The sequence below is a fragment of the Mus musculus genome, chromosome 11 (assembly GCF_000001635.26).
Source record: "Mus musculus strain C57BL/6J chromosome 11, GRCm38.p6 C57BL/6J".
Taxonomy (NCBI): domain Eukaryota; kingdom Metazoa; phylum Chordata; class Mammalia; order Rodentia; family Muridae; genus Mus; species Mus musculus.
In genome coordinates this window covers 44,644,345-44,672,236 of record NC_000077.6, presented here as the reverse complement: position 1 = coordinate 44,672,236, position 27,892 = coordinate 44,644,345, and the positions used below count along the sequence as shown (strand labels likewise).

Sequence of the window (27,892 nt, the reverse complement as noted above, 5' to 3'; positions counted from 1 at the left end):
AGCAATAAATCTCTCCCAAAGGCTTTCAATGATCTTCTATTAAGCTCACTAGCTTTATTATGGAATTATGTTATTAAATTAAGCATATCAATTTATCCATCATGACAAATGTGATTTATAACAGTAAAATGTATAAAAGTGTGGGCTAGAGAGATAATCTCAGTTGATGAACAGCTTGCCATGCAGTCATGAAGATCTGAGCTAGAATCCCTTGTTAGAAGGTAGGCCTGGTGGTCTGTGCTTATAATCCCAGTGCTGATAGACAGAGACAGACAGACAGATACCTGAAGCTTGCTCCCCCCATACTTCCCTAATAAGCAAACCCCACGTCCCAGAAAAAGACTGAATCTCAAAACAACAAGGTGGTTAGTTCTGAGGAACCATATCCAAGGTTGACATCTGTACCCACATGAAAGAAAGGAAGAAAGAAAGAAAGAAAGAAAGAAAGAAAGAAAGAAAGAAAGGAAGGAAGGAAGGAAGAAGAGAGAAAGGAAAGAACAAAGGAAGGAAGGAAGGAGGGAGGGAGGGAGGGAGGGAGGAAAGAAAGAAAGAAAGAAAGAAAGAAAGAAAGAAAGAAAGAAAGAAAGAAAGAAAGAAAGAAAGAAAGAAAGGAAGGAAGGAAGGAAGGAAGGAAGGAAGGAAGAAATGAAGAAAGGGGGAGGGGGAGGGAGGGAGGGAAGGAAGGAAGGAAGGAGGGAGGGAGGGAGGGAGGGAGGGAGGGAGGGAGGGAGGGAAGGAAGAAAGAGAAGAGAAGAGAAGAGAAGAGAAGAGAGGAGAGGAGAGGAGAGGAGAGGAGAGGAGAGGAGAGGAGAGGAGAGGAGAGGAGAGGAGAGGAGAGGAGAGGAGAGGAGAGGAGAGGAGAAGAGAAGAGAAGAGAAGAGAAGAGAAGAGAAGAGAAGAGAAGAGAAGAGAAGAGAAGAGAAGAGAAGAGAAGAGAAGAGAAGAGAAGAGAAGAGAAGAGAAAGAACATCACTGGAGACCCAATTATTAGTTGACGTGGTTGTTTTTCTAGAATAAATGATTCCTGAATTACATATTCTGCTTCAGGAAAAAAATTCAGAGCCTGAAAATGATGTAGTTTCTAACTCTAAACACTCAATAGCCAAGACTTCACTGGCAGGGAAGTCTGAAAGACAAGATATCTCATAGATATCACTAACCAATAACCTGGGTTCTTTTGCTAAAATGTGAAGAAGGAGCTCTGCTCCATAGTTTTTTGCCAGTTTTCATGGTGTCAATACTCATATCATGGCTCAGTTCAACCTTCCAGTATCATATCACTTGAACAGAGCCGGGAAGAGACTCCATTGGTTCTCATGAATCAGCACAAGCTGACTCTAAACACACCAAAGGATGGGACATCAAGCCTGGGGGACTGCAAGCCATGTCCTCTTTCACTAATTAATCATTTAGTTCGCAGATGTTTTCTGAGCGCCTGTCATTGCAGTGTCCAGGGAACTAATGTCCACAGCCCCTTGCTACAGGAGCTTCTAGCATCCTCTGACAAACCTTAACTCAGATGGGGATAGCAATGAAGGAATGGCTGAGAATCTAAGGGAGGAGGCTAGACTCTGGCGGATGACGTGCACTTACAAAAGACAGAATGGACATGCCTGACAGAAGCAATGGGAACTGTGTGAGAATAAGCAACTTGGCTCTTATCCTAAGAATAATAAGAATCTGTTTGTTGTGGTTTGGATATAAAGTGGTTCTTGTCTTGAAGGCTTGGACCCCAGCTGGTGAGTGTCACCAAAATAGTGCATTTTGTTAAAGGCTGGAAACTTTGCAGGCCCAGCTGAAAAGTGGGGCACTTGGAAAGTAGATTGTTAGGAGTACCCCTTTCTCCCTCTCCCTGGTCCCCTTCCTCGGACTTTCCCCCACCTCCTCCTTCATTGTCAGAAGGTCATAGTATACTAACACATCACTGGCACACAAAATAAGAACCAAGGGACTGTAAGCTAAAACCCTGAAACCCTGAGTTAAGATAAGTCATTTCTCCCTCAAGTGGTCTTTCTTAAGTATTCAGTCAGAGCAGTGGGGCAAGAACAGCTGGTGGCAGACTTTAGTCTAGAGGACAGTGCAGTCCAATGAGAATCGGAATGGCCCTCTCTGACTAACTCTAGCCCCTGATAGGAAGAGATGATGGAAGTCCAGAAGACTGGAGATAGACGTGAGACTCAAAGGGAAGAGGGTGAAAGGGCATCTGGTGTGGCTATAGATGAGGGATAAGAGACAGTAGCTGGGATCTTCCTCAGTATTCTACCACCAAAGGGACAGAGAAAACTGTACCACAGGAAGATGACAGTGTCTGAGAAGTAGAAACGAGAGCTCATATTCAGTCAGTGAGCTCATCAACACGGATCCTTATGGACCCCATTTCATGAAAAATAATTACTCCCTACAACAGAAAACCCTGAACTGAGAGTCCTTCTGGGCCCTTACATGCTGGCCTTACGCCTTTTCCATCAGCTGCCACATATCCATGGGCCACTACTTCCTCCTCTGCAGGATACTCTTCCCAAAACCTTACCTGCATATTTCTCCCAAATCCCCCCATCAAAACCTGATTTCTGACCCTTGTTTCTTGATGAAGCATAAACATCCCACAGCTAACAGAGCCACCCAAGGTTTACCATTTCTCATAAACCTTTGTAACTCCTGGTCCTGACAGGAGCTAGGTCCCATGTTTTCTATATATTGGTCCTCAATTTCCCAAAGCAAAGTTACAACAACTCACCTAAACACACAAACACACTTAGACAAAGATGAGCAGTGTCTAGTCCTTCAGTAGCCACCTCCAGGACTCATTATACATGAGTGCACACATTCCTTGATGGGCTTGACAAGGAAGTAAGCAAAACCACTTCCACGCACACAGGGAACACTCAGTTTAAAACTAAGGGTGGGCTATTGGGCTTCAGTTGCTCTGGTCCACTTCCTCTGGATCTTCACACTCAGTTTCTGCAAGAGTCGTGTCTAGAACCTCCTCACCAGGACACACCTCTGACTTTTGTCACATCCCATCGTAAGAAGGCTCTCTTCTATGCCATGCCAACTCTGAAGGACCCCTTGGAACAGTCTGGCTCTGGTTACCCAGAGATTAACCCTCCAGCAACAGAGGGCAGGAACCAGGAGATAAGTATCTAGCTTCCTGTCCTTTGAGAACGTGATTCCGAGAGCTGTCTAGATGGTTCCGTCAGTGAGATTCTTACTGTGTAAGCGTGAGGATCTGAGTTTAATCCTCAGCACTCAAGTTAAAAAAAAATCTGTTAGGTGTGGCCGCACATGCCCAAAATCTTAGCTAGGGAGAGAGATGCCCAAGTCCCGAGTCCCGGAGGCTTGCTCTCCAAGCAATCTAGCTAAAGTGGTGAACTCCAGGTTTAATAAAAGACCTTGTCTCAAAACATAAGGTCGGGAGACATAGGGAATGATATCTGACATCAAACTCTGGCCTCCAAATGATTGAACATGTGTGTGCACATGTGTGCATATATGCACATGTACAAAATCAGATCACAACTCTGGGAGGTATGTATCACTTGACTCTGGAGGAATCTTGATGGGATCCAACACCTGCTGCCTCAATATTACCATCAATAACATCCTACACCCATTGTCTTCGCCCTCTTACTTTTCTCTTATCTTTCCTTACTCTTCTCCACTCACCTCATGGTTTTGTTCCCACAGAGATTGCCACCATCTCAGTCCCTACAGAAAGGCTACTTTGGTGAAACTTCAAACTAACATAGACTTGTGCTACTGGAACCAGCCATTTCAGGATCCAAAAAGCACTGTTCTAAAGAACTCCCACCAAAAACATCTGGAAGGCTCTCTGGGTGAGGGGCAGGGCCATTCTGTTCTGCAAGAGCAGGGCACTTCTGTTCAGCAAGAACATCTGGGGAATGCTGCAGCAAGAGGCATGTAAGCACTCACTACACCCCTTCTAAATGAAATCCAGGTAAAAATCCCACCTCTTCACAAGGAGTAAAATGGAGCTGATGTATGCGGCTTTCCAACTTCTTCATTTTCCCATACCTTCCCCTTGCAGACTTTCCACATTGATTTGGCCCCTGTCCTCATTCACAACTCACTCTACTAGATCACGTCTATCGATGTGTTCAGCGCTACTTAAAACTTCCTAAGACTGGCCTCAGAACAGAAAAGAAAACGAAATATCCTGACTTAACATTAAACATGCTCTGTCATCCATTAGCATGACAAAGTCTATTTTATTTAGACATTGCCATTAATAATGAAGTGATGTATGATTTCCTCTCCTGCCGCTCTTCCTTCCTTGCACAATCAATTATACATTTAAGAAAATACTTAGTGGATAGAAGACCTCTAATTAAGCGGCACTTGAGGGAGCCTGTGAGATCCTCAAAACTGACAAAAAAAATATCTTTCAGATGCACAGGGAGATATCGCTCAGAGGAGGGCAAAAGCCAATCAAGGTGTTTATGTTGTGATCAGAAAAACATACCTCTGCGTCCTGGCAAATAAGCGGAAACACCAAGTCTTTAGCCCAATAAAGACTCCAGAGTGAATGAAACATTGAGCGAATTGTGGATGCTTTCTTCCCTTGACTCCAGCCAAAATGCCAGAACAAAGCTGAAATCAGATATTAGAAACTCAAGCCCCAAAATGCCATCCCTTAGACAAAACAACCTTCTCTGTCAAAAAAAAAAAAAAAAAAGCAAGAAAGCCAAAAAGAAAGAAGGAAAGAGACAAAGAAGGAAGGAAGGAAGGAAGGAAGGAAGGAAGGAAGGAAGGAAGGAAGGAAGGAAGAGAGAAAGAAAGGGGGAGGGAGGGAGGGAAGGAAGGAAGAAAGGGAGAGGGGGAGGGAGGGAGGGAGGGAGGGAGGGAGGGAGGGAGGGAGGGAGGAAGGGAGGAAGGGAGGAAGGGAGGAAGGAAGGAAGGAAGGAAGGAAGGAAGGAAGGAAGGAAGGAAGGAAGGAAGAGAAAAAGAGAAAAGGGAAATCAGAAAGAAAAGAAGATTTAAGGTAGTTGGTTCTGGAGAACTCTGGAAATTGTCCAAAGTTAAGAATTGAACAGAAATAGCTAGCAGAAGATTTCCCAGAAGGCAAAATGAGGCTGGTTTTTCTCACTCAAACCACTAAATATTGCATCCTGTTGTTAGGAGGGAGGCTTATCTGGGGTAATCGCCAATATGATTTGACATCCTGGCTGTCCTGAAAAACTTTCTCCCATACAGCCCAGCAGATTTCCCCAGTTTGCCATGTCCTGATGCGTTCTCTTTCTCTCCCTCTAGAGGCAGAATGTGAAGCAATAAATAAGGCTTAATATCTAGGCATTAAAAATAAAGCCAGGGGTGAAGGCGCTGTGACAGGAACAGAAAACAGGCCTGGGAAGAAAGCCCATACTTTGTCAAGAAAGCGGATGCAGGAGAAAAGGGAGAGGTGGTGGGGGTTACATAAAAATATTCTCTCACCCTTCAGAGTCTGCAAGCTCCCTTCCACCCTGCTCCTATCTTCTCTCTCTCTTCCAATCTCTTCTCTCTCTTTCCCTCCCTCTCTCCTTCCCTCCCTCTCTCCCTTCCTCTCATCCCTCCCTTCCACTCCTCTCTCTTGCTCTCTCCATTGCTCTGACTCTACAAATCTCTGTGGATTTGTATCTGTCTCTCTTTTCTCCTTTAGGTCTCCCCCATCCCATCCCACCCCTCCCTCCATCTATTCCTCCATGCCCCTCTCTCTGTCCCTTCCCCTGTCTCTTGCCTGGGATTTGGATAGGAACTGATCCCTCAACAAAAGGAACCAACGAGTCTCTAGAAGTAGCCCTGCACATGGTGTGGACACATTGTGACCCTGTCAGTAGAGGCAGCAAATGTCCCCTGACAGTGTGGCCCTCAGATGCCCTCTCTTTTCCCTCTCTTCTCTTGGCCTAATGAGCCTCAATTACAGCCAAAGGCGTCTGGACAGTGCCAGGCTAAGAGAGGCCTCTCACAAGGAGCCAGGGGCATCATTTTAACAGGTGTGTGTGTGTGTGTGTGTGTGTGTGTGTGTGTGTGTGTTCACTTCTAACTAGTGACATCTTCCGGCTGTTGGGTTTGGCCCTGGGTTAGGGGTCAGGATCCCTTCTTCCTTGCTGGGGCCCAGAAACCTTGCAAGGAAAGTCAGCAGGTCCCACAGGTCCCGAGAGGGCACAGGGGCCAGGGCTGGCTTGTCTGTGCCCTTTTTAATACCACATTCTAGCAAAAAGAAAATTCTGAGCTCTGACTTTAGAGCCTTTGACACATAATTGGTAGCCAATTTTCCTAAGTGGTGAGTCAATTTTCTGCTTGTGAAATGTAACTTTACCCTGGTGAACACCGGGCCCCAGGGTTTTCAATGTGGCTTAACAGCAATTATATGAATGTTAGGAAGGGGGGGAAGTGTTAAAGTCTCTGCATTTGCATTTGTACGTGTTTTTACCTCTTAAAGGCATAGGAGATATCTCCTAACCAACTCACCCACGGAAAAACCCACCCAGAGACAGGCTCAGGATATCCTGGGAAAGAAAACCACACTACAAAGGGTACCTTTTTTTTTTTCCTGCAAATATTCCAACCAGTAGTGAGATGTAATTGGTTGGGGGTGGCATTTAGGAGGTCAGTCATAGCATGGGTTCCTAGCTCCCCTCCAGCTGTTTTCTTTGCGTGCGCCCTAACCTCTATTACTCTGCCCATCCCCACCTCTAAACAAATACCCGGTGGCGCTGGGCCCCTCCCCTTTGCAGGCTAGTCCCCCACCCCCAGGCTGCTCGGCTCAGCTCCACATTTGCTGTGCGACTCCGCTTTCACTGGCGACAAACTGGAGCCGGGGCCTTTCCGTTCAGGAGGAACTCGCTACGTGTCGCTAACAACAGCACAAACACCGACTGCCCGGCTCTGGGCTCCGCTGCCCACAGCGCACTCGGCACCAAAGAGCCTCAACTGTAAGAAGTAATTCATGAGGTCCCACAAAGCCACTACTGAGAGTCATGGAGCAGGGGGGTGAGAAAAGGGGTGTTCCTGCTCCTGGGGCCTCCATCCCTGCAGATCTGAGCTGCAGTAGTTACATTCACAGCCCAACACAAGCAGTTTGTCCATGTTCGGTTTATCTCATGTTTTGTTTTGTTTTGTTTTGTTTCCTCTATGGAGACAAACCATCTCTATCTTCCATTAATCGTGCTTTTACATTTCCATCCAATTTATTAATAGGATGCTCTCACAGATATAGTTTACATATTTGTTGATTACGTGGACTTAGTTTTTACGTTCATTTAGTTTTGGACACTTTCACACATGTATCTAACAGAGTCTGCTCACAGAAGTCCCTCTGCTCTGGCTAACCCACCCACCATTCTCTTCTTCGAAATAAATCCCCATTCAACTTACATGTCTTTTTGTTTTGTAACCCACCATGTATAACTTTGCCCACCCTCAACCTTAGTCCTAAAATGCACTCTTTGGCTTTATCCAAAATACAAAAGTCATGCCACAATCATGTATTTCCACAGATGTGAACGACACCTACCCACACTGGCTCAAGCTATACTTGCCCATAAAAAGACAGAGCACTGCTGTGAACTTTTTTGGGAAACTTGCTACATTTGTTTCAAAAGACACATGTATTGTAACAAAATAAAAATACTGGGGAGAGACTGACTTTAGAAGCATATATGAGGAATAGGTTTTTTTTGTTTTGTTTTGTTTTGTTTTGTTTTTTTTAAGAACTAGGCTAGGAAACAGAGTAAAGTAACAAGAGTAAATTATATTTAGAGGTCACTAAACGGGAAGAAATACATAAGAAAAACTTTCCCCAAAATAAGAGAGACAGCATGCCAATACAGGCATTTCAGCACGTGTCCTAATTTTGGAGAGGAGGATAAATAAAAGAGTTAAATGTAGAAAAGAAACCGACTGTGGGACTCCTAATTCTGAAAGATAGAGAAAAACAGCCAATGTGCAAACACACCTGTGAAACTTGGTAACAGAGCCTGTGTTAAAGGCAGGATTGCCCCATCAAATGAGTCTCCCAGAGACTCAGTCTGCAGCTCCTGGGTTCAGTGTTTAGTAAAGGGCTTCCCTAAATCCCAGCCACAATGAGATGTCCTTGTAAACACCTTTATACTTCTCCCTAACTCTCCAGTGGATTTCTGCAAGCTCCTACCTCTGTCAACTATGCCTGGCTGGAATTACTATCGAAACACATCCTTCTCCCTAGGAGTTTAAGGGGACAAGCCTTCAGGAGAAGCCTGAGGGAGGGATAATTGTTTGGGGGGCACAAGAGGGGAAGTTAGCTATCTCCTCAGTGGTTCCTGAGACCCTGCTAAGAAGGCTGCTTACCTCTGACAGCAGCCCCGGGCAGGTTTAGGAACCCGGGTTTCATGTTCCTGCCCTTAGCTTTGTGTCTATGATGGCTGGCACATCTCTTTTTGTGGTTGTAATTTAAATGAGACAACCCACTGCACAGCTGTCTCAGTCAAATTATGCAGGGCCATGTGGCCTTTCTTCAATCTTTAAAAAGTCTAGGGCACCTCTGACCATGTTTGAGGGAAGCCCAGGGGAGCAATGACCAACAAAAAGGAATAGCAATTACGCCAGCAAAGGGTGGAAATTTGCCTAAATGAATGTATTCTAGGCAGCACTCAGAAAATGGAAATGTTAGTTTTTATAGCGAGACAGAAGAGTGTCGTGATCAAGATCCTGATCTTTGGGGCTGGACACAGCAGGGTTGGCTTTCTGGCTCCCCTATCTAACAGCAGCGCTGAACCTGAACATGTTATTTAACCTCCTGGAGCTAGGGTTGCCTTCCTTATAAAACAGAGAAAGGGAACACTTCGTGAGTAGGGCTGCAAGGTTTAAATGAGAGTACGTGTAGCAGACATGTAGCTTAAGAAGTGCTGGCTATTACATTATCGTTACCACCACCAATAATTAGCACAATAGCACAAGGGTGTATAACTGTGAATGCCAGTCACCACCCAAGACAGTCCACCCATAACCCGGGAAAAGACTAAGTAAGTTAACACAGTCTACATCGGCCCCTCGTTTATAGGCCACAGAACTGCATGTTCTCTCTGCTCTCTCTCCCACCCCTCTTTTCCTTCCTTCAACCCCCTCTATCACACACATACACATAGATGTGTGTCTCTACATGTCTGCCACAGAAATATAGAACTACAAGCGGAATGGCCTGTATGCAAACATGCTGGCCCTTAACAAAGCAATACAAATATAGACACAAAATAAGGAAGGAATCCCCAAGTGGTAATAAGGTCATTGCATAGCAAAAAAATAAACTTCTTAAGGTATGGAAAGAAAAATCTATTGTCTGTCCCTTTTAAAATCCGAGGCTAAATCACAATCAGATGGCAAAAGCCGAGGATCCCACCTTGGGGCACTTCCTTGGGATAAATGGCCAGTTCGTGTCCACTGGAAGAGGTTGTTGGCCAAAGCACCATAGGGCTGCTGCTGGCTGCTAATTGTTACTGAACCAAGGTCATTATTGCTAATGTAAATTTATAACAAAATTCCAGGGGCATATAGATTTCTTGTAAATATGGGTCTTATTTTTTTTTGAAGTTCCACTCAACATTTCTATAGAATTGCTACTCTGTATATTAGCTCTGTAGTCATTTTGTCTGAGTACTTGATCCTGTGTACAGTCAAAGTTTACCAGACATAAAAAGAACCAAGGAAAGTAAATGAGAGACAGGAAATCCTGGGAGGGTTTCTTCTGCACTGAGAAGTCTCAGGGATCATTATCCATGGGGCTTAAAATGTTGTTTCTTTGGGGAATCTGTCAAAACATTATAATGTTTATTTGTGGCGATTCCAAGATGAGAGGGAAAGGGAGAAAGAGATGGAGGCGGGAGCGGGAGGGAGAGAGGGCGGAAGGATGTCTGAAAAAGGAGGAAGGAGAGACCCTATTCTCAGAGGGGACAAAGTGTGTGTGTGTGTGTGTGTGTGTGTGTGTGTGTGTGTGTGTGTGTGTGTGTGTGTGTGTTTCACATATATTCTGCATGTTGCCAGAAAGAAACATGTTTTTAATTTTTCTGTAAGTTCTCATTCCTTTAAGCTCCATGCCTGTCCCCGGAATATTGCCATAGACAGAAGCACAGATCAAAGCAGAGACCTTCATCTCTTCATCAATCCGATGCTCATACTTTGGGGACCCAAAAGGGAGTTTCCCACCTAGTCCCACATACGAAGTAGATGTGCTAAAAATAAATAGCCACTTGTTAAGCAAATCCTATGTGTCATTTGACACACATACCTCATAGCCCATCTCTTTGGTCCCATCACCCAGAAGACATGTCTAAGCCCCAGGAATTTAGACAACTGTGAGATAGTACCTCCGCTAGTATCCCCGAGTTATGATGTCAGGTAGATAAACACATTGGTACACACTCCTTACATTTTACAAGCCTACAGTTTTGTTTTTATTACATCCCTTCCCCAACTCATGCGACCAATGAATTAAATATGCCAACTCAATTAGCCTCGTAAGGAAGCTCCTCTAATGATCTCCCTCTGTAGCCTTGTGCCTTAAGGTGGAACTTAGCAACAGATGGGGGCTGTGCATCCTGCTTTATCTTTATTATCTACTGGTGCTTTGGACACAATAATGAAGGAAGAGAAACCTAGTTGAGCATACTGCTGGTGTTCAGTCTTGACTGTGAAGTTAGTCTTTACTTGATGCCTTCACACAAGACTCACACAAGTCTAACAATAGGCTATACTCCAATGCTAGATACAAGATTATATTTACAGGAACACACGGGAAGAAAATAATTATGAAAAGGGGAACCTTAAAGATCTGAAGTGTCCAGAAATCTCATTTTATAAATAAGAAAACAGAAGCCCAGAGGAGAAAGCCTTGCTAAGAGGCCCACATTCCTAAGTAACACGGAGGCAGTCCTGAGCACCAGCTTCTCTGTGCTCTGCCTCAAAATTCTACACCCAGTCACTTCTCAGCTTCAGTATAAAAAACAAACAAACAAACAAAAAACCCAGGTTCAGCGTGAGCAACCGCATGTGTCAGGTCCGTGATGGTACCCAAGTGTGCTTGCTTGGACCGTAAGAGATGGCAATACCTAAATCTGGCTCATAATTGGAAGTAAACACTGGCAATGATTAAAAATGAATATCCTGGGAGATTAACCCACACTGAATCTGGTTAAGTAATTGAGTCACTTTGGATCTAACATGATACAAGGACGGTACCCAGGCAGGGGAGATGTGACAAGTAGAAGCAGGATGGATGGATTCAATAGTGATCTGAAAGACACAACTGTACACCAAATGGCATTTCCCTCATACGTCAGCCGCTTGGAAGTACGCAAAGTGTCTATGAAGGAGTCCTCAACACAAGTGCTTGGCTCCAATATCCTGTATAGAGTGGATGCCACAAGAACACTTGGTGAATACACACACCCTGCTACTCTATTTCTCCTATCTGGGGTCCAGTGCCTCAACTGGTAGCATCTCTGCCATGTCTAAATGCAAGCAACAGCTCTCAATTCAGAGCGCATTCCACTAGGAAGCCATTTTTGTAAGTTTAACACATCCATTCTATCTGCTTTCAGACATTAAAGTATTTGGAAGCACAAGGGAATTTGGTTTATTTGTGATGATTTCTTAAAAGAAAAAAACAAAGAAGATACACAAAGATATAATCAGACCTGTTAAGATTTAAGTCGTTGGTCCAAAAATGGCCAGACAGTGGATGGAGGTCAGCAGGAAGATGTAATTCTTGACCACAATTTAATTGCATCTCTGAAGCAAGATGTAAAACTGAGTTTCCCAAGTCAGGCGAGGCATTTTAGGCAGGCCTCCTAGGTTCATCATATATGGGCTGAAATGGCCACTTCTTCCTCCTTCCTCTGAGAGGTAGTTACCCTATCCCCAGGTTGCAAGCTCACTGTTCTTTGACTTTTGGAATTATCTCCCTGTGGTTCCAATTAAAATGATGCCAAGGGTTAGAAATTTCTCCCTGTATCTTCCCCATGACTTCTGTCCTTCTCTTGGTCATTCAAAAGTGTGAGACAAGCTGCAGACTTGGACAAAGCCATATACCAAAGGGCTTTGGTGTATGTGAAACAACAGTGCCCCATCTCTTTCTTTTCTGTATGATTTTTTTTTCTTTTTCCTTTTTCTTTTTTCTTTTTTTCAGAACTATATTCTGCAACAATACCTCATTTCCTTTAGTGTTATTTTTGGAAAGGACCATTTATTAAGTTCATTTAGGCTTAACTATAAGGTAATTTTAAAACTGAAGGATATACTCTGAAAATTACCAAGTTCAATATTTATGTAAGTCAGTACCTTCCAGAAAAAGATAACAGCCAGAGACAACTGCTGAAGGGGAGATGTCTGAAATTGGAAGACTCTTTATAAAATTCCTACTGCAAAATGACTATTGATGAAATAGCTCTGACAAAAGAAAGAAAAATGTCATTTTTTTACAGTGTTCTGACATAGTATGAACAGCGTAGTTTCAGTCATGTGAGGTGTGTGAACTTTTAAGGGTTAAGACAATTTTAGGATGGGACACTGTAGGGGTTCCTCCTCCCAGGGACTGTCATATCTTCTTACAAACAACTTAACTAGTGTTGAATGCCTTGTTGGAGACGTGGAGCTCAGAGCCTTCCTAGCACCCAGAGCCAGAAAGTGTAAGTTGCACCCTTCCCTGAGGTTAATATCACAGACGGTGAAACGGATAGCAGTGTGAGACCCAGACAATCCAGAGAGTAGCAGAAAAGTCGATGGAAACTGAGCCAGGGACTTGGCTTATGATCCTGGTTTTAGGGCTACTGACGGCTTTGGGCAATATTGCTGTATTTCTCTTGACCTCAGCTTTTCCATCTTTAAAAATGAAGGGACTCGACCAAATTCTCTGAGAGTCAGTCTAGATGGAAACCTGGCTTCATTCTCTTTCATTTGAAAAGCATTTTAGATCTGTTTGCCCTAAATTTACGTTCTCCATCCAAATTTTAGGTACACAAAACAGCAAGAACACCCAAAAAACCCTGATGTTGTAGAAACTAAAGTGATAAGGCTTAAAGAGCTCTGCTCGTTCAAACAATCAAGCAAACAAACAATGGTGAATCCCCAACACTCTGTCTTATTCCTTTAAGGGCTGTGTGGCTGAGTAGTTTTTTTTTTTAAGGGCTGTGTGGCTGAGTGGTTTTTTTTAAGGGCTGTGTGGCTGAGTGGTTTTTTTTTAAGGGCTGTGTGGCTGAGTGGTGTGGCTGAAGTGTTTCCCATTCCTGTTATTCTGTCTGTGTAAAGATCAGTGGTCCTCAGCTAAAGATATGTGAGTCTAGCTATAGACGTCTCTGTATCCACCAGAATTGGCAGAGAAAACCTTTCCTGCATTCTCAAAAGTCAGACCAATGTTGGTTATTTTTTTTTTTTAAAAACCTGGCTGTTTAATTAAACCTCAGAGAGACTTTTCTAGATATGCAAACAGGTTTTTCTCTAACTTTTTTTTTAATAGTCTATATCAGGGATGTAGGGTTTGTCCGTAAGCAAATATTTTGAAAATGACCGGAGACCTGTATTTCTTTTCTATTATTCCCCATTACTGTTTTAAGTCCATCTGCAGAAGAAAAAAAAAGATATAAAATGTAAAAGGTTCTCTGCGGTAGAGAGTATAGGAGAAAAACTCCAAACTCAAAGAAGCTCCAAGAATCTTCCAATTTACCCTCAGTCTTGCTTAGAAACAATATAAATGAAGCTTCCAGCTAGAGAATCTAGAAGTTTCTCTTTACCACAATGACAGTGATGTATAAGGCAGTCCCCAGGAGGCCTTTATAACAGAGGAAAAAAAAACAAAAAACAAAAAAAACGGCCTCTTCATATTCTGCTTTCCACAGGCCTCAAAAAGATCTTTCTAGAAGCCCACTGCAGTGGCACCCTTGGAATCCCCCAGAGAATACAAAAAACAGTCCAGATCAAGCCAGCCAAAGTGGAGAAAGGGGTCACACAGATCTTGGGCTGATTTCTTAATCTTTGGCTGTGGCTAGAATTTTCCTCGTGGGTGATTTCCACACTCTTTAGACCTTGATTCATACTTCATTCAACACTCCTCGCCCTGGAGAGAACTCAGGGAATACTGACACGCTTGTGTCAAGCACCCTCCAAACAGGGAACAGAGTGAGGGAGAGGCCTTTCCCAGTGTGAGGGTCTCCGTAGCCAGAGTATGTGAGTAAGTCAGTTGTTCTTAGGACAGCCAGTCCCTTGACAGACATTCTGGGGATGTGGCCTCGCTCATCAGGGTCGCAGCCATTTCTGTCAGGCCCCCTTCAGAGAACACATTCCTAGTTTCCATGATTTCCAAGTGGTAACTGTAGACCAGTGGTGCCCATATAGATATAAATAACAGAGAGCTAGCTGAAACCCCTTCTGAGAAGCTGACAGATTCCCAAGCAAACTAACTCCAAGCAGCAGACAGAAATGAGGATTTAAGATGAGAGAGAAGTCTGTAATGGAACAGAGAAATTCATTAGCCTGAGCTTCTAAAATAGTTCAAGGAATTGGACCTAATTCTGCCCTTGTTGTTTGGGGGATATCATTACTAATGTTGCAGAGACACTTTGAGCCACCATCTATCAGAAGTCTGATGAAAGAAAAAAGCTAACATTTCACAATTAATGTTGGGAGTGCAGCAATTTGAAAGGCCCTGCCCTTCAGAAACTAAACAGCGTTCCACAGAAAGAAAATTACCGCTTCTAAGGGACACAGTTCTGAGAATTATCCAGACTTCCACAATGCTACTCACCCTGCAGTCTATAAGAAATTATTCAAGTATGCATTTAAGTAATTCTGTATTTTAATTTAACCCTTTGAAACATTAATCAAACCATGGCTAATTATAGAAATTAAGGAATTAGACGATGGAATCTTCTAAAAGATATTATTTAAAAGGCAGTTTATACAATTACTTGTATAGATGTTTGCTTTAAAGAGGAAAAACAGTTCTACTGTAATGAAAAGGGTCTTAGAAAATTAAATTAACAAGGGGGGACCAGGCTGATATGAAACTAAATTAGCATCAAATGCAAATTACAGGGTACTTAATGGTAGAAACAGGTGCAGAGAAGAACTCTAAATGAGATAAATGAATAAAACATCCTTCCCCACAAATGTGGAAGCTGACACAAAGTCAATGACATGAATAATTCAGCAGCCTCCACACTGCTGTTGAGGTCAGCCTGCCTTGACCTTTGAAACAGGAAGTAAAATTCAGTTCAAATTTGACTGACTGGAAATATAACAGTTATTTGGTTTTTTATATATTAAAAAAAAACCCACATAATTTTTTTTCAAAAGACAGACATGGGAAATATATAATAGAATTTAATTTGATCTAAAGTCATTGGTTAAACAAACAAACAAACAAAAAACCCTCATTAGGTAAGATTTTACCCAAATCATGTTTCAATATGGAAATCCTAAGAATAAAAATAATTAGAAGTGCATAGACCAGATCCTCAGTATATTGATCAAACTCCTTATGGGAATACATTCTAGGTCTTTTCCCCTGCCTTCATATTATTTTATTTTGTTGATATTAGTATATAAAAAAGCATCCCATGTTTTTAAGGCACAAATTTTTTATTAGTAATGCAAACTTATCTCTTACATTTGTGAGATTAAAATTTAGCTAAGCTGAATTTGAACTGTGTGAATATGCTTCATTTAAAATCTTCATTCTGACCTAATAGATACTACACTCTCCCCCCACCACCACCACCAAAATAAACTCATTTTTCTTATAAAACTGCAAGCTGGGCTCTCAAACAAATTATTTTTATAACCGAGTGGCTCCCATGGTCCTAAACGATGGGAGCTTCCCTCCTCCTCCACAGGCTTCAAAAGTCGCAGGTAAAACTGTCGAGAGTACTTTCCTTATTTCAAATCAAATCTAGTTTGCTAGAGATGGACAGAGTATGACCATGAAGCAGTTTCTACAAACTAGAAAGACAGAGGACTATGTGTGGTCTATCAGCTCCATCCTTCTTTCACAAGCTGGCAGAAGAAATGCTAAATAATAGCAGTTATCACTGCCCTCCAATAGGGCTTCTTAATGGGACCAACAATGTGGCTATCTGCCTTTCATCTGTCTACTCTGCTTGTTAGAAAAAAGATTATATTGAAAGATGTGCTTCATTTGACTTTCTTTTAGATTTAGAGAGATCACACACACACACACACACACACACACACACACACACACACACATCTGCACACACTAACACACCTTGGCTCCTCACCAAAACACACTAGAAAACTAGGTTTATGACTATAGGAAGAAGTTACAATGATGTGTTTTACAAACCTATGTAGTAAGCAGAGAGAATTAAATACGTTGGGTGTGCTGGTTGCTATTATTATTATTATTGTTATATAATAATATATTATAATTATTAATATCATTATTATTCACTTCCCACTGGACAGTTACTAAAGAGTGATAAACCAAACACTGTTACTTTGGGGTTTGCCCGTAACTACTGACCTGAGCGAAGGCTTTGTATACAGAATGGCTCCCCGCTAAATGAGTGCTCTGTAGGGCCAGCTGTTTCTCATTTGGAAACAACCGGCTTCTCTATCCCCAAGTGCTAAAGAAAATAATCCCAGCGATCTATGGCTACACACTTGCACAGAGGCAGCAATGAGAATTTGATTGTGGAGATAATTAAAGTCATTCCTGGAACTTCCAAGAATAAAATAAATTAAAGTAAAAAAAGTGAAGGGGTGGAAGGAGGTAAGGAGCAGAACAGTCCATTATAGTCTTTATAGGACTAGCCCTTGTGAGAGAAGAGAGGGGACATCCACCCCAAGGGGAGCTCACTGAAGCAGCTCATGTCTCCCTCTACTCTGCTACTTCCTGGGGAGGCCCAGGAAGCCATCAATACAGGTCTCAGCCTCCAGTGTCCATCTCGGATACCCAAAGAACTACAGATGCTACATGTAAATGACAAACTAATGGCACACCACAGTCAGATGTTTTGTGGGGTGTTTGTTTTGTTTTAAGTTTCGATCTTAAATAAAATATCTATGGAGCCTCTCCTGAATGGAGCCCCCCCCCCCCCCCGTCAGTCTTTCTTGGCTTCTCTGAAATGATGAGATTAAATGTTAACAAACAAAAGCAGTATCAGAGACTTGAATTGACTCGATCTCTCCATCTTCAAAGGGGTTGCTATTTCTTTAAGGTTCTGCTGTCCCACAAAAAGAATCTATGTTCACAGAGCTCTAAAGGCATTGAGCAGTGTGCCTCCATTCTCTGCCTGCCTACAGATCTTACAAGCCATCGGGAAAGCAAGGATCCTGTAAGCCTCCGTCTGTGCTCGCTGCCTTTAACAGGAAGGGGAGATAGGCTCAATGAGGATTCCGGGCCTCTCAATTAACCTGATTAGTTCAGCACATTGCTCTCATGAATGACAACTTATCATGGAAATAAGGGAGAACTTCCTGCTGTAGGCGGCCCCTACAGCCACAGAGATGCATCCTATTAGATGTGAGATAGCTCTGTCTCCCTCCTCACCAGCCCTCGGGTCAGACAGAGAAGCTATGCTGCTGAACCTGGTGTACCTGACTGGGTTTTGAGTCCCAAGAAGAGAAGGCAAGTGCCCATCTGCCCAGGAGACCTCAGAGGAGGCTGAGAAAAGGGATGCCCCATGGGCAACTTCAAGCCCTTCTTTCAGCGTCAACCAGGCACATGATAGGATTGGGATGGAGGACAGGAGGAACTTGTGGGTGGGGTAGAGAAGGAGAGAACAAGGAAGAATTTATTAACCCTTCCATCACAACAGTGCCGTGTTAGTATGCTTAAACACAGGCAACTGTAATACTGATTTCACATTTGATAGTACTGGGACATAGGTAACTTGCCTTTATAAGAAACCTTCCACGTATACACCCACAAACACTATCTAAAGCATACATGCATTATTGCCTTTCATACAAGTTAGTGTGTGCAATAGACAAAGTGCTTCACAGAGTACACTCCTTACAACGTGCTCTGTGAGAGCATCAGCAGCGGGAGTTCTCACTTATGTGTCTGCTCTGTGATTTACTTGATCAATTAAACAGTTAGGCAACGAGGAGATTTGCATGGTAATAGTGTGAAGATTAACATTTTTTTACCGAAACAAATTTAATATTTTATCCTGCACTTTCTGTTTCTTGTCATTCTTTAATGGCACGACCACCTTGCTTTAGAGTGTGTGGTTGCAACAGGCCTGTCCTCAGGCAGAGCTGAGACCATCACACTCAACAACACTGCTTCTCAGTCCCTTTCATTTCACAAAATCATACACTAGGCTTCTACTGAACGTGAGCCAGGTACTGAGCTATGGCTGGGGACCTTTAAGCATGCTGTCATCGTTAACAGAACTGAGGTATATCTGCCCTACGTTGTGTTCGGCACTACCACTAAACGCTGGGGTTCGAATTCCATAGCAAAGAGTCTTAGCAGTCTCTTCATTCCAGCTTGTATTTGAAACATCATTCTAGGTGTTATGTGCCAAGAACTGTGCTGATACATCTTAAAATATAGGGCTTGGGACAATTGAACTGCCTAGTGTCCTGTGCTGCTAGCTGCGCTGAGATTCAGTCTGATTTAGCCTATAGTCTTAACCAAATTGTGGACTACGTCAGAGGAGTATAAGAAAACCATAGAGTTTTCCCAAGTTCAGTACCATTGGGGATGGGTTGAGTTCAGCCTGAAGGGATCTTTCTTGCGCAGCTTAGTTCTAATCTTATATTGTGTTCTTCTTTTTCTTTTTTTAAAGTCAATATAGTTGGGTACAGCAGCATGTGCCTATAACCCCAACACTTGGGAGAAAAGCTGAAGAGTCACAAGTTCGAGGCCAGCCTAGGCTATAAGAGACATTGTCTCAAAGAACAAAGGGAAATCAATAATATTTACTTAGTATTTCAACATAGCACTCCTCAACAGTCTGAGACACTGAAAAAGAGCCCGGATTCCAGGAGCCTTGTTGGTTTAAAAGGCATTTACTTTGAATCTATGTCTCTCTTTGCAGTTTTTCTGGACAATCCTGAACACAGTATGCGGCAAACAGTAGAAGCCCAATAAATAGCTATGGAAGGAAAAAGCAATAAGTGGGTTCTTGTCTAAGAAGGCACAGCTGCCATGATTAGCTTAGCAAGGTAGCTCATCTTGTGAGGGGAAAAAAAAAAGCATGGTGCTTCTTACATTAGGGATATGTGACTTAAAATATATTAGGCTCAGTTTTCAAAATCTGATTTTAAGACTGTGGGAAGTCCCAACCCAAGTGTTTGTTATGTTATATTTTTGTAATAAAAAAAAACATAATCATATGTGCATATGTGTGGTGTGTGGGTGGGTGGGTGTGGGTGGGTGAGAGAGAGAGAGAGAGAGGACTGAACTCAGAACATTTGCACATGTCAGACACACACTCTACATCCATTGTGCAATACCAGGAAAGTAGTGAGGCTTCCAGCGGTAATCCACAATGAAGATGAATGTTCCCATTTTGAAGATTGGAGCACTGAGGTCCTTGAGGCAAAAGATACTAAGTAGCCATGAAGAATTTGACCTGTCTGCAAGGTGGCTTCAAAGACTTTGTCTTTGCCATTGCACTGCACGTTCATTAGATTTCTCTCTGGGGTATTACTTTCATTTCCAACCCCACAAGCTAGTGTGACAGTAACTAGGAAACTGGCTAGGTGACTGTGTTTAGAGAAATACGTGAGGGAATGAAGTGTGGGTACGAAGAAAATTGAAATAAAAATACCTCACGCTGGGAGGTACTGGAAACCGCCTCACTGGGTAATGATGGATGGTGAGGCCAAAACTGAAGCTGAGAACCGAAGCAGCACACCTTACAGCGTTCAGATTGGTAAGCATTATGCTGTAGCTATGGGTGGGACGCAGCAATTAAATTTACAGTGACCAAGGATTTCGTTTACTTTGTTGTAGTATGCTCATAGGTTGGTCTCTATGAGAACATACAGATGTCTCAAACCCTTACCTGGAAACACATGAAAAAGCAATCAAGCTGTTTGAAGTTAGTCTGTGACGTACAGCATGCAGCAGAGATTAGAATCTAGCTTTAAGAAAACACCAGAAGGTTTCCTAAACTGTTGGTAATGCTTTCAAAGATCATTGAGTGAGTATTTGACCAACTTCCTTTTCCAGAGAACTTTCTGATAGTTAAATAGGATGCTCACTTTCTGCTGCCTTCTTCTTCTTTTTTTTTTTTTTTTTGTCTTTGAGGTGTATGTGTGTCTGTGTGTGTGTATCTCTGTGTGTGTGTGTGTCTGTGTCTCTGTGTGTCTGTGTCTCTGTGTGTCTGTGTCTCTGTGTGTGTAGGCCTGTGCATGTGTGTGTCATCAAACCTAATGGCAATCTAGAGTTCTTCAAACTAACTGTCCATTGGGGGGGGGGGCGGAACACATCAGTTAAGAGTCTATTAAAACTATTTTTTAATTATGTTGCGACATTACTAACAGACCAAAATATTAATAAATAAGAAACGTGGTTTTTAAAGTGAGAAAGCCCTCAGTACTTAAGTATTGAACAATAATAAGTTGACAGCAAAGTAGTTGTCAGATCCACCATTGGAGAAGAGAGAGAGCTTTGGTTAATCATAACTGCTCAGGAAAGGTCGAGAAAAGGTGTCTACAGGACTAACACTTCTTTGGTAAGTCTCCAGTGTCTACATGGGCCCTCTACCCCACATAAGTATTCACAGATCCAGCAGGGCCTATGACTATCCTATGAAGTCATAAAAACCGATGCCATAGTTTAATCCATTTCATCACTCTACTTTGATGACCTTCAACTCCTGGGCTACAAGAAAGACTTCCTCCCTGACCACATAGCATCATAGCATCATGAACCCCACACCCCCATGTCTACTCCCTACAGAGGAGTGCTTCTCGCTCACACAATACCCATCTCTACACAAAGAATCAATGTTTGGTCAGCTGAACAGAGAATGGCTTAAAAGAAAAAAAAAACTTGATATTGATTACAAGGGCTTTACTTTTTCCCAAAACCACCGTCATCACATGTCTGGATGAAAATTTAACAATCTTATCCACGTCCCGTACAATAGATGCAGTGATCATGTTCCAATTTAAAGGCCAGCTGCCACACACTTCATTTAATTCTCTTCTCTCTTCCCCTTCCCCTGGCACTTAAAGCGTTAAAGAAAACAGGAGAGAAGGCTTGAGTGTGCAGAGGAGGGTTTACCTACTGGCACTCACTTTTAATCTATAGCTCTTCACTCCGTAGCTTATCCAGCCCCTGTCAGTCTTTTTCCTTCTTTATATTTCATGAGGAACCCCCCAGGCTGCTCCTGAGAGACAGAGCCCAAGTGTCCATAAGCTTTTAGTCAGGTAAAAAGGGAAGAAAAGGCATGGGAACAAGAGCCAACGCAAGGCTAAGAGGCATCTTAGATGTCACTATGCCTTTGTATTCATGTCAATGATTCCGGATTAGAGTATTTGAAATAATCTTATTGAGAGGAATCAAAAGCTCACCGAGTGAGAGGCAGCTCCCGTAGCACACGGCAAAAGCACAGACAATATCTTGTTAAAGATGTGTTGCCTAACACCATTATGGTTCTTTTTTTGTTATGTTATGAAACTATTGTGCTTCAAACAGTTAGTGGGATGCTGTAGTTATTGAGGACCATTCTGGAGGTTATTGTGTGGGATCGAGCTAGCTAATTTGCCAGCCAGTCTAGTGAAGTTGTTACAAGTGGATTTGAAAGGAGGGCATGCTCGCGATTGGAACTGGGCATTTTACCCTTAAAAATACAAGCTACCAAAACACTAAATATCACCGTGTCCCTGCTGATGGTGAGGTCCAGCTGAGAAAGATGGAATGATGGAATGAAAAGGCTTGTTTCCACCTAATCAATTGCATAAACTAAATCTTTTTGCACAAGTGACCCCCTCAAATGAAAATGTAATTGGGCTTTCTGTTGTTTTGTTTGAAGGTTTCCCTTTCCATGAAGAATTCTCTCTCTCTCTCTCTCTCTCTCTCTCTCTCTCTCTCTCTCTCTCTCTCTCTCTCTGTGTGTGTGTGTGTATGTGTGTGTGTGTGTGTGTGTGTGTGTCTTTCTCTCCCTTTCTCTCCTTTATACTTTACCAGAATTAAGGCAATTAAAATTCTATTATAACAAGTACTGTAACATTAAAACCCTCATTTGCTTCTGGACAAAAGCTTGTAACTGGAGAAATAGTTTGCAAGGGAGATTTATCATCATCTACCCACACTTGGAAAGACAGCTCGCAACCAGAGACAAACCTGCACTGTTCACCATATTTCGTTGGTTGCAATAGGAGTCACTTTTATACTGTCCTGAACAGTGTATGGTTACATGGCTTATAAAGAGATGGATAGGGGAGGTGGGGAGGCTGGAGGAGGGAAAGGGAAGAAAGAATTGGTAGTCTATTTTAGATAACATCTCATGCAAATTAAAATGATCAAAATACCGTCTCTTTAGTCTGGAACGTCTAAGTGGGTTTTCTTTTTTGGGGGGTGGGGTGGGGTATTTATATCTGGCCAGATTTTTTTTTTTAATTAGAGAGTTTAGCCACGTGCTGGTAGTAGCATGGAATGAGAATTTCTACCCATGAAGCCATCCTTACAGGGGCTTTGCTTTGCTTGTTTTCAACTCAAAGCAACCTATTGGAAAGTAAGAACATGTTTATTATACTCATGAACTATCATTGCCCAGTAACTGCTACAACACTACATGAGACCACATGAGACTGCAGAGCTTTCCTGCATTGTCCCAAACGGTTACAGAAACAAACTTAATGATGACATGAAATGCAAAGATAAAAGTGTGTTGCGCGCGTACACACACACACACACACACACACACACACACTTGTCGATGCCCTGAAGCTCTGCTGAACACATTTCTTGGAAGTTGTGCCATGGTTTCCTTTACAGGAAAACCACTGTTGCTTATTAGACAGTGTCTACTATAGCGTAACACCTGTAAAAGTACTTTGCATTATGATCTACTGTCAGCATATTTGAGATGCATTTTAATGTATCCTGGTTGTGTATTTGAGAATAGCTGGTAGTAAATGGAATCTAGACTGCTATTAGCTTATTGTATTAGTGATTTTTTTTTTATCACAGTAGCAAACCATGCCCAAGTGTTCAGGGCTCAGCTCATCCTCAGAATGCTACCATCTGACAAATGTAAAATTGAGAATGATATTTGCTCACATAAGTCTCACTGCTAATAATCACATGTGAATTCCCACTGAGAAAACAAATCTTTAAATGCACTAGGGCTAGAGAACAACTGTAAATTCATGCTCCGTACCCATGCTGACTCTCCACTGTGAAAAGGTCTAAGCCTCTCAGAGCAGCCAGAAGGACAGCAATTATCCTGCCTAGGGCAGCTTTGGAGAATGAAGTCCTCTTCCTTCAGTTTTAACTGAACAGTCAAGAGTTACGGAATTGAGTGGCATGGAAGGTTTCTCAGAACTCCGAGAAATGCATTTGCACCTCTGGTTCTTGGTGACCTACGCAGCAGCTTGCATGCTGTGCTGAAATTCTCTGCTCACTCGTTGGCCCTTCCAAATGACAGAATGAAGAGGAAGATACGGCTTGAAAGAGCAGTAAACTGAAGCCATGAACCTGGCTAAGCGTCTCATTTGGGAGCATATCTTCATGTTCACCCAAGGCATTGGTTCTCAACCTTCCTAATGCTGCAACCCTTTAGTTCCTTGTGTTGTGGTGACCCCCAACCATAAAATTACGTCATTGCTACTTCAATAAAATTACTACTGTAATTTGGCTATTGTTGTGAAGCATAATGTAAATATCTGTGTTTTCTGATGGTCTTACGCAACCCTTGTGAAAGGGGCACCAGACTCCCCACCAATGGAATCGAGACCCGCGGGTTGAGAAATGATCTAAGTGAAGGACTTCATTGTTATTAGACAGAGACAGACAGCATTTTGCATGGATTTGAGGATTTACCATAAATGATAAGACAGATCGGGGGTATTTGCTAGAAGATCCCATATGACTTCAGAAATTCAAGGGAATAAATTCTCTCACACATGTCCAATGGTAAACACTGCCTACAAGTGACCTGAGTCTACATGTCACTGTCCTTTCCCAGTCAGGCTGATGTTCACAACTTATTCAAGAAGCTAACTTGATGGTGACCTAACAATGCTCTCCTACAAGTCTGACCTCAGCACCCTGACCTCTCAGATTAAAACATAGACCTTCAATAAAAATTTCTATCTGAACATGGCCAAGATCTTCTATTTGAGTGACCTATGGCAGATAAAATGAACATTCTACCTATTTCCTGGCTGACTATTCCATTTTACATTATAATCATTGCGAAGCCAGTTGATATTACCTAAATGACCTAGATGTAGAAGAATACTACATTTTTCTTCTTTTTAGGAGAGCTTTGGATAAGTGTGGCACGAACAATTCCAAACAGGCTGGGATTTTGTATCCCAAAAGTCATATATCCTCTTCATGTCGCTGTGGTCTGTCTCTCTTAGCTCTAAGCATGGAAGCCAAGATTCTTCCAAGTGGGAAAGACAGACAAGGTAAGACTGTGGCAACCAGTAAACGCAAGTCATTTAGAATAGTATGTGTGCTGATGGGCCTTTAAAAAAAAAGTCTCAGTTTTAAATACTAGCTCTGGGGGACTCAAGATTTGCAGGTTATTTAAACCATATTATCCATATTCCCGAAAGGACTGGATTTTAACTGACACACTGTCCCTAGGTAGTCTAGCCAGAAGCATCAGCACTCCATGTGAAAGGAACTCTATGGTAAAATTTGAAGAAAGAGATGTTTTTGTAAGGCCATCTGTATTCATCCATCTCACCACTCCAAGACAGTCTAGGAAAATAATTTTTCTCTTAGCTAAGGAAGGGTTCTAATTCAAACTAAATACAGAATAAAAGTCTTTACTTTCAATCTGTACAGTTAAAGGGCACATAATGAAGCTTCCATAGATAAACAGAAGTTGTTGTGTGGATTCTGAGAAAGTGGGTTCCCAATTCAGAGGACCCTATGTGACTTTTGTCCTCTTTTATCCTCTCTTCTGATTCCTACAAAGTAAACCTAATTAAGAACCTCCCTCATTAGTCTTCCAGAAAAATTAGCACAGCTTATGCTAATTACTCCTGCAAAATTTAATAAACTCGTTGAAATGGGAATAGTCTAATGAGGTTTTATTTATTGAACTAAGATAACTCCAAGGGAGAAGGTTAGGACACAGGGATATCCACTGTAGTAATAAAACTACAATGTATTCAATTTCCAAACAGGAGTTTTATTGCAAACCTTTTAAATTCAAATCTGAGTTCGTGCGTGAATGTTAAATCAATCCCCACCTTAATTCAATAACTGGAAGTCATTTTTTTGCTTTTTTACTTTAACAATAATTACCTCACATAGCCCTTTATCTCAAAGATAATGAAATTTGCTGTTGTTAGTTCCTGTTCATCAGCTATTGAACATAACACATTTGACTTTTCCCATGTCTGCACAGCCCAAATACCTGGATCATTGGGCACAGGCTGGGGTTTTATGATTCTTAATCAAGCTATTTGGCATTGAACAGAAATGTAACCTAACAGTCGCCTCCAGATGCCCCCTTCTACACCACACAGCAATTTTCCAATAAGCATTTTGACAAATTGTCATGACTGAAAAAAAAGTAATTTGGGTCATATTTTCTTACTTTGTTGCATGCCACTGGAAGGAAATAGAAACTTGTCTGTCTTACTGCTGGTTTTGTTAATTTCATTACACACGCTCACACACACATACACACACACACACACACACACACACACACACACAATTTGCCAAATGGAGGTCTTCAAATCACTGGCAACAAATAACGTAGACAAGTTTTAACACAGAAATGCCTGGCCCTGCACCACTTCTCTGTGACCAGAAAGCCTCTTCCATCTACACTATAAATAGCTTTCCTGAATAATCACTGCTAAAAAGTCTTTTGACTGATAAAAAAAATAGCAGGGTTCTTCTAAATTCTGAAGGTCAAGCGGAGGGAACTCAAACTTACTAGTTTTTGAAAAGAGGTGGCTGTGTGTTAAAGCTATGGTAACTCCTAACCACAGCCCATACCTCTGCCTTAGGTTGCATACAGTATGCATATTATTTAAAAAGAAAAGAAAGAAAGAAAAAGAAAAGAAAGAAAGAAAAAGAAAAGAAAAACCTGACTGTTGCTACTGGGTACCACAGGCTCAGACACTCGTATCCATAAATCTGAAAGCAAATCAACCCCTAAGCACATAACAGATATCATACAATCAGCAACACAGAATGAAATTGGAAACTGAAATCCAAACACTGTTACCATCATATCCCCCCATCCCTTTACAGCAATTTTGGAGTCTTTCCGTGCCGACATTCTAGCATGTTTCATGCCTTGCTTTCAGAAGGGGAAACTTCACATATAGGCAGGGACAAAAGTGGATGGTTTTTTTTTTTTAATCTTTGGCAAAATGAAGAGGCAAATAACTTTGAGAACTCACATACCAATAAAAATGGCCGACTGGGAGCTCTGCCTATCAACTGGTCTCGTTGTCTACCAATCAACTGGTCTCGTTGCCAGAGAATGGCAAACACCATCAAATCAATGTATATTGGGACTTAAACACATCCAGGATGTCTCAGCCATTTTTAAAGTGTTCTTTCCTTAAAGAAATAAAATTAGCTGTATAGGGCTTTTACTTTGTCTAACCAAAACAGGGGTGGGGGTCGGGGGGGATGAAAAGTATAGCTGTCATATAGATGTCATGAATAATATCTCCAAAACCACCAACAGCATAAAGTGCAGACTTATTTTTGCCTAAATTGTTTGAACTCCCCCAGCCAAGAAAACGGTTTTAAGTACCCTACTGGGACAGATGCAAGGCGGGCGACAATAGAAGCCACACTAATGCAATCCAGGTAACACAATCCTGTTTCAAAAACATGGGGCGGGCTAATTACAGCGCTGCTGAGTCAAGTTTCTCCTGCCATCGCAACCCACAGGAACAGGTCAAAATCAGATGTTATTCAAACCACAGTCCTATCAGCCTCCTGCATCAGAGTCGCAGCTTAAAACCCAATGAAGAACTTTAAAGCTTAACCCATTCACAAGCAAAAGTTGTTTTCATGGCAGGTGACACAGTAGGCCCTTGTCATCACGTAAATCGAAAAAGACGATTAGACACCACAGACTCCTCATGAGTTCAAAGTTTGGGGGGTGTTCAGGCTGGCTCTTTGATGAGATGTTTACTTTTTAATGCAAGAGTAAGAAATACTGGCTTCAAAAAGAAAGCCGTGTTCTGAAAGGCATACACAAATGACAGCAACGTAGCAGAAAATACAATGTATGAATGCCATTTCTGCTCTCACAGATGAGCACACCATCCTCACAGTGGATACCAGACAACATCACTGTACGTCGAACTTTTGCCACTTTTAACTTGGGATCAAGACATTATTGCCACATCAAATATATACATATATTTTCATGACTTCTTTCATGAATATTCTGACTGGAATAAAGTGAAAACTTTGGCAAGGCTACTTGGAGATAAATGTTGAGCTAAGAACTTGAAGAGGGCATAACCAACACTATTTTGATAGAAACTAAGATGAACAAACTAGAAGCCTTGGTTTCTTTATCTGAAAAGGGATAAACCAAAAGTTAAAAACATAAAGAATTTGACAGATTGCTCCCGTCACATCTTTGTCTTGCTGCTGCCTAAGACAGCATTGCCAAAGCTCAGAAAGGGACGCTCATTTGGTTGCAGATTTCCTCAATGAAGGAATCTGCCTTATTTGAATGAAGACTCATACACACACACACACACACACACA

The 27,892-nt window shown here is 42.1% G+C and overlaps 1 protein-coding gene across 16 annotated transcripts in view; it reads right to left on the bottom strand.

Annotated features, from left to right (window-relative positions):
* Positions 1 to 27,892, bottom strand: part of Ebf1 (early B cell factor 1) — a 389,997-nt gene that overhangs the window by 335,860 nt on the left and 26,245 nt on the right. The window lies entirely within an intron of this gene.